This window comes from Podarcis gaigeae (assembly GCF_964106915.1).
Source record: "Podarcis gaigeae genome assembly, chromosome: 3".
Lineage (NCBI taxonomy): Eukaryota > Metazoa > Chordata > Lepidosauria > Squamata > Lacertidae > Podarcis > Podarcis gaigeae.
The window spans coordinates 27,853,293-27,863,463 of record NC_139680.1 but is presented as its reverse complement, the minus strand read 5'-3'; positions in this window follow the sequence as shown (position 1 = coordinate 27,863,463).

Here is a 10,171-nt window from a genome sequence, read left to right as displayed (position 1 = left end):
GTACCCGTGAAAATCTACGAAAGCATATATATATATATATATATATATATATATATATAAAGTTGCACCCTGATTTAAGCTTTTAACAGTGATTTAATTCCCACAGTCACATTTGAAGTTATGATTTTGATATAAAAGTGGCGTTTTAACACAAATTGCACTTCTTTTGGTAAATAAGCAGAAGGGGCAACATGAAACTAACAAATAGGAGAGAGAGAATTACAATTGCAGATTCAACACAATGAAAAAATGCAAGTGTTAAAAAATGTTTATTTATTCAAAATGTTCATAAATCCCATTGTGTTTCAAAGAGGGCCTTCTCAGCAGTGGCACCCACCCTGTGGAAACCCTCCCATCAGATGTCAAGGAGATAAAGAAGACATCTGAAGGCAGCCCTGTATTGGGAGGTTTTTTAATGTTTGATGTTTCGTTAATTTTTTTATAAGTGTTGGAACCCGCCCAGAGTTGGAACCCAGCCAGAAGTGCAGGGAATTATTATAATAAAATTATTATAAGTTCACAAATGAATGTATAGAACAACTCTTATAACATTACAAAACTGCCTATAGTTTAATACAGTTAAGATAAATATCACAGCATGATAAATGATATCATACCATTTAACTATAGAATCTTTAAAAAATACACTATGAATGTGTATTTCAAACTATATCCACAAACTCTCTATAGTCAAAAATACAAAATGACACATATGTCTTACAACTGTGAAATTTTAAAAGTTTCACCATCCAAGCTGGGTTTGATATAGGGATAAGTCACGCCAGCTTCCTGTACAGAGGTACCTTAGTACTTGAACAACTTGGCTCCCAAACAAATCGACTTCTGAACACCACAAACACGGAAGTATGTGTTCCGGTTTGTGAACGTTTTTTGGAAGCCAAACATCCAACACGGCTTCGGTTTGAGTGCAGGAAGCTCCTGCAGCCAATCAGAAGCTGTGCCTTGGTTTTTGAATGGTTTCAGGAGTCAAACGGGCTCCCGGAACAGATTAAGTTTGAGGACCAAGGTACCACAGTAGTTGTCGTTGTTTAGTCATTTAGTCGCGTCCGACTCTTCATGACCCCATAGACCAGAGCACGCCAGGCACTCCTGTCTTCCACTGCCTCCTGCAGTTTGGTCAAACTCATGCTGGTAGCTTCGAGAACACTGTCCCACCATCTCATCCTCTGTCATCCCCTTCTCCTTGTGCCCTCCATCTTTCCCAACATCAGGGTCTTTTCCAGGGAGTCTTCTCTTCTCATGAGGTGGCCAAAGTATTGGAGCCTCAGCTTCACAATCTGTCCTTCCAGTGAGCACTCAGGGCTGATTTCCTTCAGAATGGATAGGTTTGATCTTCTTGCAGTCCATGGGACTCTCAAGAGTCTCCTCCAGCACCATAATTCAAAAGCATCAATTGTTTGGCAATTCTTTATGGTCCAGCTCTCACTTCCATGCATCACTACTGGGAAAACCATAGTAGTTAGGATTCCTCTATTAGGCAGTCATTGGTCCTCCTAGATCAACATTACATACACAAGGAGTAGGGGACCTTTTCCAGGCAGTAGGCTGGATTCTGTTGGGTTTCCTACCCCCATGGGCCACTTGAACACTTCAAATTCAAGCTGGGTTGGTTGTTCCCCATACCTGATCTACACTGATGGGTAGCACGTCTCCAGGGATTCAGTCGAGGGTCCTTCTTCCAGGATTTCCCAGCCCTACCTCGAGATGCCAAAAAATTGAATGTGGAGCTTTGTTTATGGAAAACTCTGCTTGCAGACCCTTCCAGTGCCCCTATTTTCCATAGACAGTCCTGGATTTAAAGAAGCCATCCCGGTTTCTGACTTGATCCTGAAATGTCCCGCTTTTCCTCAGAACAACTTTATTTTCATCAGAGAAATGTTGGAGGGTATGGAGTTATGCGACCCACCCTAAGGAGATAAGTAACTATACAAGTTTTAGAAGACACCTGAAGACAGCCCTGTACAGGGATTTTTTAAAAAATATTTAATGTTTTAGTCTGTTTTTATATATGTTGGAAGCTGCCCAGAGTGGCTGGGGTAACCAAGTCAGATGGTCGGGGTATAACTGATAAAATTATTATTATTATTATTATTATTATTATTATTATTTAAATAGAACGTACCTATTTTGTTCGGATAAATGTTGGAGAGTATGTGTTTGCAGCCATTTCCTAGCACTGAATCTGAGAAGGAACCATTACCACTGAGTTATATGGATTTCTGCCATATAGATTTCCAGTGGATGAGCTTATATCACTGTCCCTATCAAGAAATACTTAAGAAGCATAGCAGCTACCATCCATGACGTAAGATGCCACAACTAGGAAATCAGTCTGCAATGATGCAGAAGCATCGTGAAGAGAATGAAGCACAGATAACCCACACACAGAACCACCTTACGGAAGGAAAGAAATCGAAGAAATTATCTGGAGTAAAAGGGTTGGCAAAATCACATTTTTACGCACTCCACAGAAAAAAAACACATTGCAATACGTTCCAATGCCTGGGTGAGGAAGGGAGCGGGGGAGGGGGGAGCGACCGGAGGGGTTGAGGGAGAGAAGATAGATAATGTTCTCATGAACGACACTTTCCGTGTTTGTTGTGCAGCTGGACAGCACCTGCCTAACATTTACACCGGATAGCTTTTATTCATTTCATGGGATAGTCATCAAAAACATGGTTGAGAGATGGAGAAAATTCCAAGTATGTGTCATCACTTTCCTGGCTTGTGCAGCTGTTTCCTAAGGCACACAATGATGTTGTGTCATTAAGGAAATACACTGTTACTGTGCTGGACAAATAACACATTTGGTTTTATTGAGCTGCTCGGCAATAATGAAGGGAAATAATAGGCCTAAATATACTGTTTATTCAGTGGCAATGAGCTCTAACTTCAGCATCTCAAAAAGCAAACAACAAAAGGTAATAATCCCAAATCACTTTCCTACTGTTAGTCTCTTCTGTGCAGCCTGTTGGCTAAGGCTGTTCTCAAATATTTGTGGATGATTATTCCAAGATCTGCAGCTGACTCCGGCAGCAGAATTCCACAAAGGTGCCAGTGTCTCTCTTAATAGATTCGGATGTGGGGCTGAGGCTGGGCCTGCTGCTAGAACTGTAATCGTTGCACTTAGACTGTGATCCAGACTTGCTGGTTTATTTGGGAATCGGTAGGTCTACTCCAAAGTCCTGTTAATTTCAGTGGGGCTTATTCCCAGATACGTTCATATAGAATTAAACCCACCTGATTAGCCTGTCATACAACCAGCTCGGCAGTAACTGCATAGCTGCAAGCTATGATATCTTGCTTACGATTTTCAGTAACTTTGCAGTAATTTCCAGACTATATATCTGTAAGAGTCCAGAATAAGCATGGCTATTACGCATGTGCACCACTGTGCTCTTCACACACAGTTTCCCACAGCTCTTGAAGACTGTTGCCATCCATAATGTCATCCAACTGCACTCATGAAAGACATCCTGGCTGTAGACTCCAAAATCACGATTCTAGGTGCTACAGAACCCATGAAATGTCACATTCCATTTTCATAGAATGGTCACCATTTTTCCAAGATGGCGGCAGTTGCTAAAGTGGGATTGCTTGGGATTTTTAGTTTGTTGTTCAGGAAGTCAAACTGCAGTAATGTACTTCAGCTTTTTTGGAATTCCTTTTATATCTACTACATTTTGTGGGGTTATTATTCCTGGACTACGGTGGTGTCGGCTTTGTTTAATTTGTTGTTGTTGTTGTCGTTGTTGTTTTAATGTTTAAAATTTTTATTTTTTACCAACAATCAAAACACAAACAGTGAACCCACCCCCCCAGGCGGCTGATACATTGGGTATACATAATCAATAATAACATATTCAAATCAACCATATGTACAATTTTATAGATGTTAACACTCCTCCATCCACAAGGTTTATTTAACTTTTAACATTTTAATTGCCCCAAATTGTTCAAACCTACCCAAATAATTCAATATCCTCTCATTGTTTAATTTAACTAAGCACGAGGATGTTTTGTTTCTTCCTGCTGCCCACTGGACAGTGGTGTGATAGCTACCCCAACATTGAAGGCAGTGCTATTTTTCTAGAAAAAGAGGTGCCAGAACTCACCATGAACATCTCGCTTGCTCTCTTAGAATGGCAATGCCTCCCACCTGAGAGGTGCCGAAACTGAGTTCAGTTGAGTTCTGGCTGAAAAAAAAGATTCAGAGATAACCTTGCCTTTTCCAACAGGAGTGTGAGCCATCCTGAAAGCTGGGTTGCTGACTCTTAAAACTAAAATTAAATTAAATGTTAAAATGCTGGTACCTGGGCAACACGTAGGGACCAATTCTACTGTAGGTAAGTTACCCAGGAGGAGCTGGCAGCAACTTCTAGCAATTTCTGCTCAGTCTGGAAGTGAAAGGCCCCTTCAGACCTGAGTTTTAGCGCCAGCTTTTTCTGCAATGTGTTCTTGACACAATAATAGTGCATGAGTGGTGGATTTCTTCTGCTTTATCAGTTGTTCTGCGATGCTTCCCAATGATACTACATTATTGTAGTATGGAGGGGCTATCGTGCAACAAAAGAAGGGCAAAAAATAAACCAGGTAGCTGCCATTTTGTGCCACACAATGCAGTGCCAGAAGCTGGGGGAAATGGTGTAAGTACCACAAGGGGGAGACGTGGCAAGAGATAGTTCATATGGAGAGGGAACATTGAAAACACTATGCCAAACACTTGTCCAGGTCTGGAGCCAGCCCTGGACTCTTCTTCTTCTTTGGCCATCACTCATAGCCAAGTAAAATTATCTTCCATAAACACGGTTTTAACAATGAGTCCATAAGTGACTATGGAGGCCAATTCTGGATCCACACGTCCTTCCACAGTGGGGACATTGGTTCCCGGCTGGGAGTTGATCACGGTGTGGATTTGCCAAGCGTGCCTTCCTCTTAGCACGTTTCTCCTTTGTGTTCTGAGTTCGAGTGTCTTCAAAGTCCATGACACCTTTGGTAAAGACTGTTCTCCAACTGGAGCACTCGCAGGCCAGTGTTTCCCAATGTTTATACTACACTTTTTAAAGATTTGCCTTGAGACAGTCTTTACACCTCTTTTGTTAGGAAAGAAGGAGTTGGCAACAGCAAACAGAACAGAGCCCTGGACTAACACCCAGGTAAGTGAGGAAAGGTGAAGCAACACAGTCAAAAGAGATGTTTGGTAGCGATACTTCTTGAAACTAGCTGGGACTGATCCCTCACTCCCACAACACCTCTGAAATTGTGTTAGCATTCCTGCTTGCTACATTTCTCATTAGGAATCCCCATTAGAAGAGATTGCTTTAAAGGCAAGTACCCTCGTCTCGCCTTCCCTCCCTCCCACACACTCGCTGCCATTCCACAAAACACGTTTTCTTTTTAATATTGAAAATGGTTTGCAATTGTCTGTTCTGAAACAAATCCCTCTTAGAAAAAAAGCGGGGGCACCTCAACTTCTGTGGGAAATGGAGACATATAAAGAAGAGGCTGTGCTCATCACAGACCATAATGGACCTTTGTGGCAAAGCGGGGAAGGAAAGCCAGATGTCCATAGTCTTGGATTTCCTGTACATCAACGAACACACTGAGGTTTAAAAATAAGGCAAAAGCTGCCATCTCTGCTCCTTGGGGGAACAGTGAAGTAGGCTTTAATATATTGGATGTTTATGGACAGAAGAGCTATCCCTGTTGTAAACCTGCCTGTCATACATATTGTATGTGGATCATTTCAGGGGAATGAGGAAAGGAGCAGGGGCACACAACAATAAATAAAAATCACTTAAATTCACTTCAGTTTACAGGAGAATTCTGGGCACCACAATTACAAGCTGCATACAGTGGTACCTCGGGTTACATACGCTTCAGGTTACAGACTCCACTAACCCAGAAATATTACCTCGGGTTAAGAACTTTGCTTCAGGATGAGAACAGAAATTGTGCTCTGGCAGCACGGCAGCAGCAGGAGGCCCCATTAGCTAAAGTGGTGCTTCAGGTTAAGAACAGTTTCAGGTTAAGTACGGACCTCCGGAACGAATTAAGTACTTAACCTGAGGTACCACTGTAATCCCATATCTACCTATATCTATATCTATATCTATATCTATATCTATATCTATATCTATATCATCTATCATCTATCATCTATCTATCATCTATCTATCTATCTATCTATCATCTATCTATCTATCTATATCTATCTATCTATCTATCTATCTATCTATCTATCTATCTATCTATCTATCTATCATCTATCATCTATCTATCTATCATCTATCTATCTATCTATCTATCTATCTATCTATCTATCTATCTATCTATCTATCTATCTATCTATCTATCTATCATCTATCTATCTATCTATCTATCTATCTATCTATCTATCTATCTATCTATCATCTATCTATTTATCTATATCATCTATCTATCATCTATCTATCTATCTATCTATCTATCTATCTATCTATCTATCTATCTATCGTGTGTGTGTGTCAGGGGGGAGGATGTTGTTATGGAGACTGCAGGGGCACTTGTCCTTCAGAAAACATTCAGGAGTCACAGTGCTGTCACCACAGGAACTTGGAAGCTTCCTTATACTGGGTCAAGTCATTGATCCATCTAGATCAGTATTGTCTACACTTGCAGGCAACAGCTCTCCATAGTTTCAGGTGGAAGTCCTTCTCAGCCCTGCCTGGAGATGACAGAGATTGGTGCATGCTTTTATTAAACAAATCTGAGCACCAAAGGTGGTACTACATGGAGTCATAGGGTTGGAAGGCACCACAAAAGACATCTAGTCCAGTCTTCTTCAACCTGACACCCTCCAGTTTTCAACTGCAAATCCCATCACCCCTGACCATTGGCCAGGCTGGCTGGGTCTGATGGGACTCGTAGTCCAAAACATCCGGAGGGCAGCAGATTGGGAAAGGCTGATCTTGTCTAACCCTGATTGTTGCTGGCATCTCGAGACACAGTGGAGTGCACCTCTGGGTAGTGAAGTCAAACAACTGTGTTAGCAGCACCAAAGGGACCTCCCTGGGCCGCAAGCCTGGGCAGAGCATATGGAGGTCCTAGGCTGCACAGACAACAGGACCCCCTCTCAGCCTCGCTGATGTGGTCCAAAGAAAAGCAGTGGAATATTCTTGACACCATCTTGGCAGCAGGAGCTGCTGGAAAGAGGCGTATAAGGTGCCATCCAAGCAGGACTCCACTCCAGATTTGGGTAGGGTTTATTCCTTTGCCTTTTGTTTTCCCAAAGATATCCCAGAAAGCAGCAGAAGTTTAGGATCAGAGTTTTCCTTCTTCTAGATGGGCTACATTCCCAGGATGATGAGCCCCACCAGCCCCTCGCTTCTCTCCACAAAGCATGCAGAACGACCTTCTTGACCATTAGACCCACTATTGGTCCTGTCGGCTTAATTCTCCGGAACCTGTCTTCACACGCAGGGGAAGTCCCTAACTCACCGAGGGTTTGAGAGCTACCCTCACCTGGTTTAGCCAGTCAAACAAAGCTATTTCCTGGGGTATATCTCTGTCACTTACTAACAGCTTCTATGAGCCACAAGTGAGAACTGAGTGCAGGATTGGGATCAAAGGTGGACAACCTACCCCAGAAGGACCACAACGTGTCCCCCACCAGAAGTACTACTTCTCCCCCAAAACCCCTAACACGCCAACCCTGGTGATGCAAGAAATTCACTACTATAGCATTCCCGATCATGGCCATCTAGCCTCTACTTAAAAAAAACAACCCGTAACAATGTTTTATTTGTTGTATAATGCAATCAGATGCTGGTGAATGACAGCATGGCTTCACTCTGATCCTCTGTCTCAGTGGCGTAGCGTGGGTTGTCAGCACCCGGGGCAAGGCAAGTAATTTGCGCCCCCTAACCCATGGATTTGCGCCCCCTAACCCGTGGATTTTCGCACCCTAACCCTAACCCCCAGATGTTGCGCCCGGTGCAGCCGGCCCCCCCGACCCCCCACGCTACGCCACTGCTCTGTCTTGCTCTACTTTTGCTGAGGAAAATGGAGGGACAGACTTGTAGTAAACACTGAAAAGTGGGGCGCATGTTGCAGGATGAGGTTAAACGTGGGTCCTGGTCTGAGATGATGGAAGGCTACTAGTATATTTCATCGACAACAGTCAGAGTTTATCAACAGATGGTTAAGGTAGCATTTGTCACGCTGTAGGTCAGGACTGCATTTTTACTGTAGTAGCACCAGTACAAAATTACAATACTTAAATGGATGTTTTAGCCGAACTTTATTGTTAGCATTACTCTGTGTATATACCCAGAGAGAGGGGGAAAGAGAGACACAGACATCCACTAAAGTTGTCGTTGTTTTGCAAAATATTTAGTTTTCACATTCAGATCATTGAAATGCTATAATTTGGATCAAAATTCTATCTTTCCAAAGTATATATTTTAAAGTATAAATAGTTCAATCCACCTAAAATCCATTACTGTTTCTAATTTTCTTTGGGGCACAATTTAAGAATAATAATTTGCACACCTAAACAAACTTTTTATTACACCTTTTGAAAAATAATGGAAGCTTTATTTAATGAGTGAATGTTATGCTGGTTTTACATATTACATGTCATACTACTGTATTTATGCAAGTTTCAAAGTTGTTTTAAACTGAAGATGTACTGTTGCATCATTTTTGTCATATGCTGATATACAAAAATGTTTTATTTAGAGGCAGGGATTTAAAATAACTTAACAATACCCACAAACCATTCATTTAAAATTATTGGGTTTGTTTCTTCTGTGAGGTGTCCTTTTGTCTCTCCTCTGTTAATTCTGCTAGCAACTTTCTCTCCTTCTTTCTTTTTAAAGAAGAGCGCATTGAAAATTAAAACGCAGCTGACACTCCCTTTTGGAACCTCAGATTTAAATTAGCAGGGTCCTGTTTCCTTCCTTTGTAAGGAAAACTTTAGGTCCAGCTGGTTCATGAAGCCAGTGCAGCAGGAGTGTGATCAGAGTGGATAAGATTTGCATAAGCATTGTTGCCCTTGGCTACTGGTCCTCAAGAGTCTTCATTGTTCTGTTGTATAATTATCTAGCTCACAGGCAGCTCCAAGGAACCAGAAGAGAATAGAACACACACCTGGAAAATAGTGGCTTGCCAATATACCCATATGGATGCCATCTTCGCTTTGATCTTGTCCCTACCATAAGCAGGGAAAGCATGCTCAGATGAGATTGTCTCAAAGCATCACAGTGTGGCATGATTTTCGAGACTCAACCCCCACTCGCTTTCCCGAGATGACAAGCAGAATAGAAATCTCCTCCTGCCACAAAATCAGTCAAGTGTTTGACATGCTGATGTTTCCATTCCTGTAACAGAAAAAAAATATGCCTTAAATCTGGTATCTCAGAAGGCAGCGATTTTTTATGAGCTTACCAGATTAATATACCTGCGCTCAATTCAATTCAAATGAGTTTGTGTCAAATCTAACATGCCATGCTGCCTCTTGCAATATGGCGCTGCAAGGGCACAGTTGGTTGGTTTTAGTTCAAATACTGCTGCCTTTCAGTGAAAAATCCCAGGATGTCAACTCAATAAAATAATAATCCTTGATTATTGTTGTATGTTGCTTTGGAAAATAGCAGACAGATGGAAATGCGCATATAGATATGTAATAAGCATAATGGAAATATGCATATCTTTGGTCAAAGATTAAGTACTTTCGTTATCCATGTTACATATCAATATACACATTTCCATTTGTGTGCTATTTTCCAAAGCAACATACAACAATAATTGAGGATTGTTGTTGTTTAGTCGTTTAGTCGTGTCTGACTCTTCGTGACCCCATGGACCAGAGCACGCCAGGCACTTCTGTCTTCCACTGCCTCCCGCAATTTGGTCAGACTCATGTTTATAGCTTCGAGAACACTGTCCAACCATCTTGTCATCTGTCGTCCCCTTCTCCTTGTGCCCTCCATCTTTCCCAACATCAGGGTCTTTTCCAGGGAGTCTTCTCTTCTTACGAGGTGGCCAAAGTATTGGAGCCTCAGCTTCACAATCTGTCCTTCCAGTGAGCACTCAGGGCTGATTTCCTTCAGAATGGATAGGTTTGATCTTCTTGCAGTCCATGGGACTCTCAAGAGTCTCCTCCAGC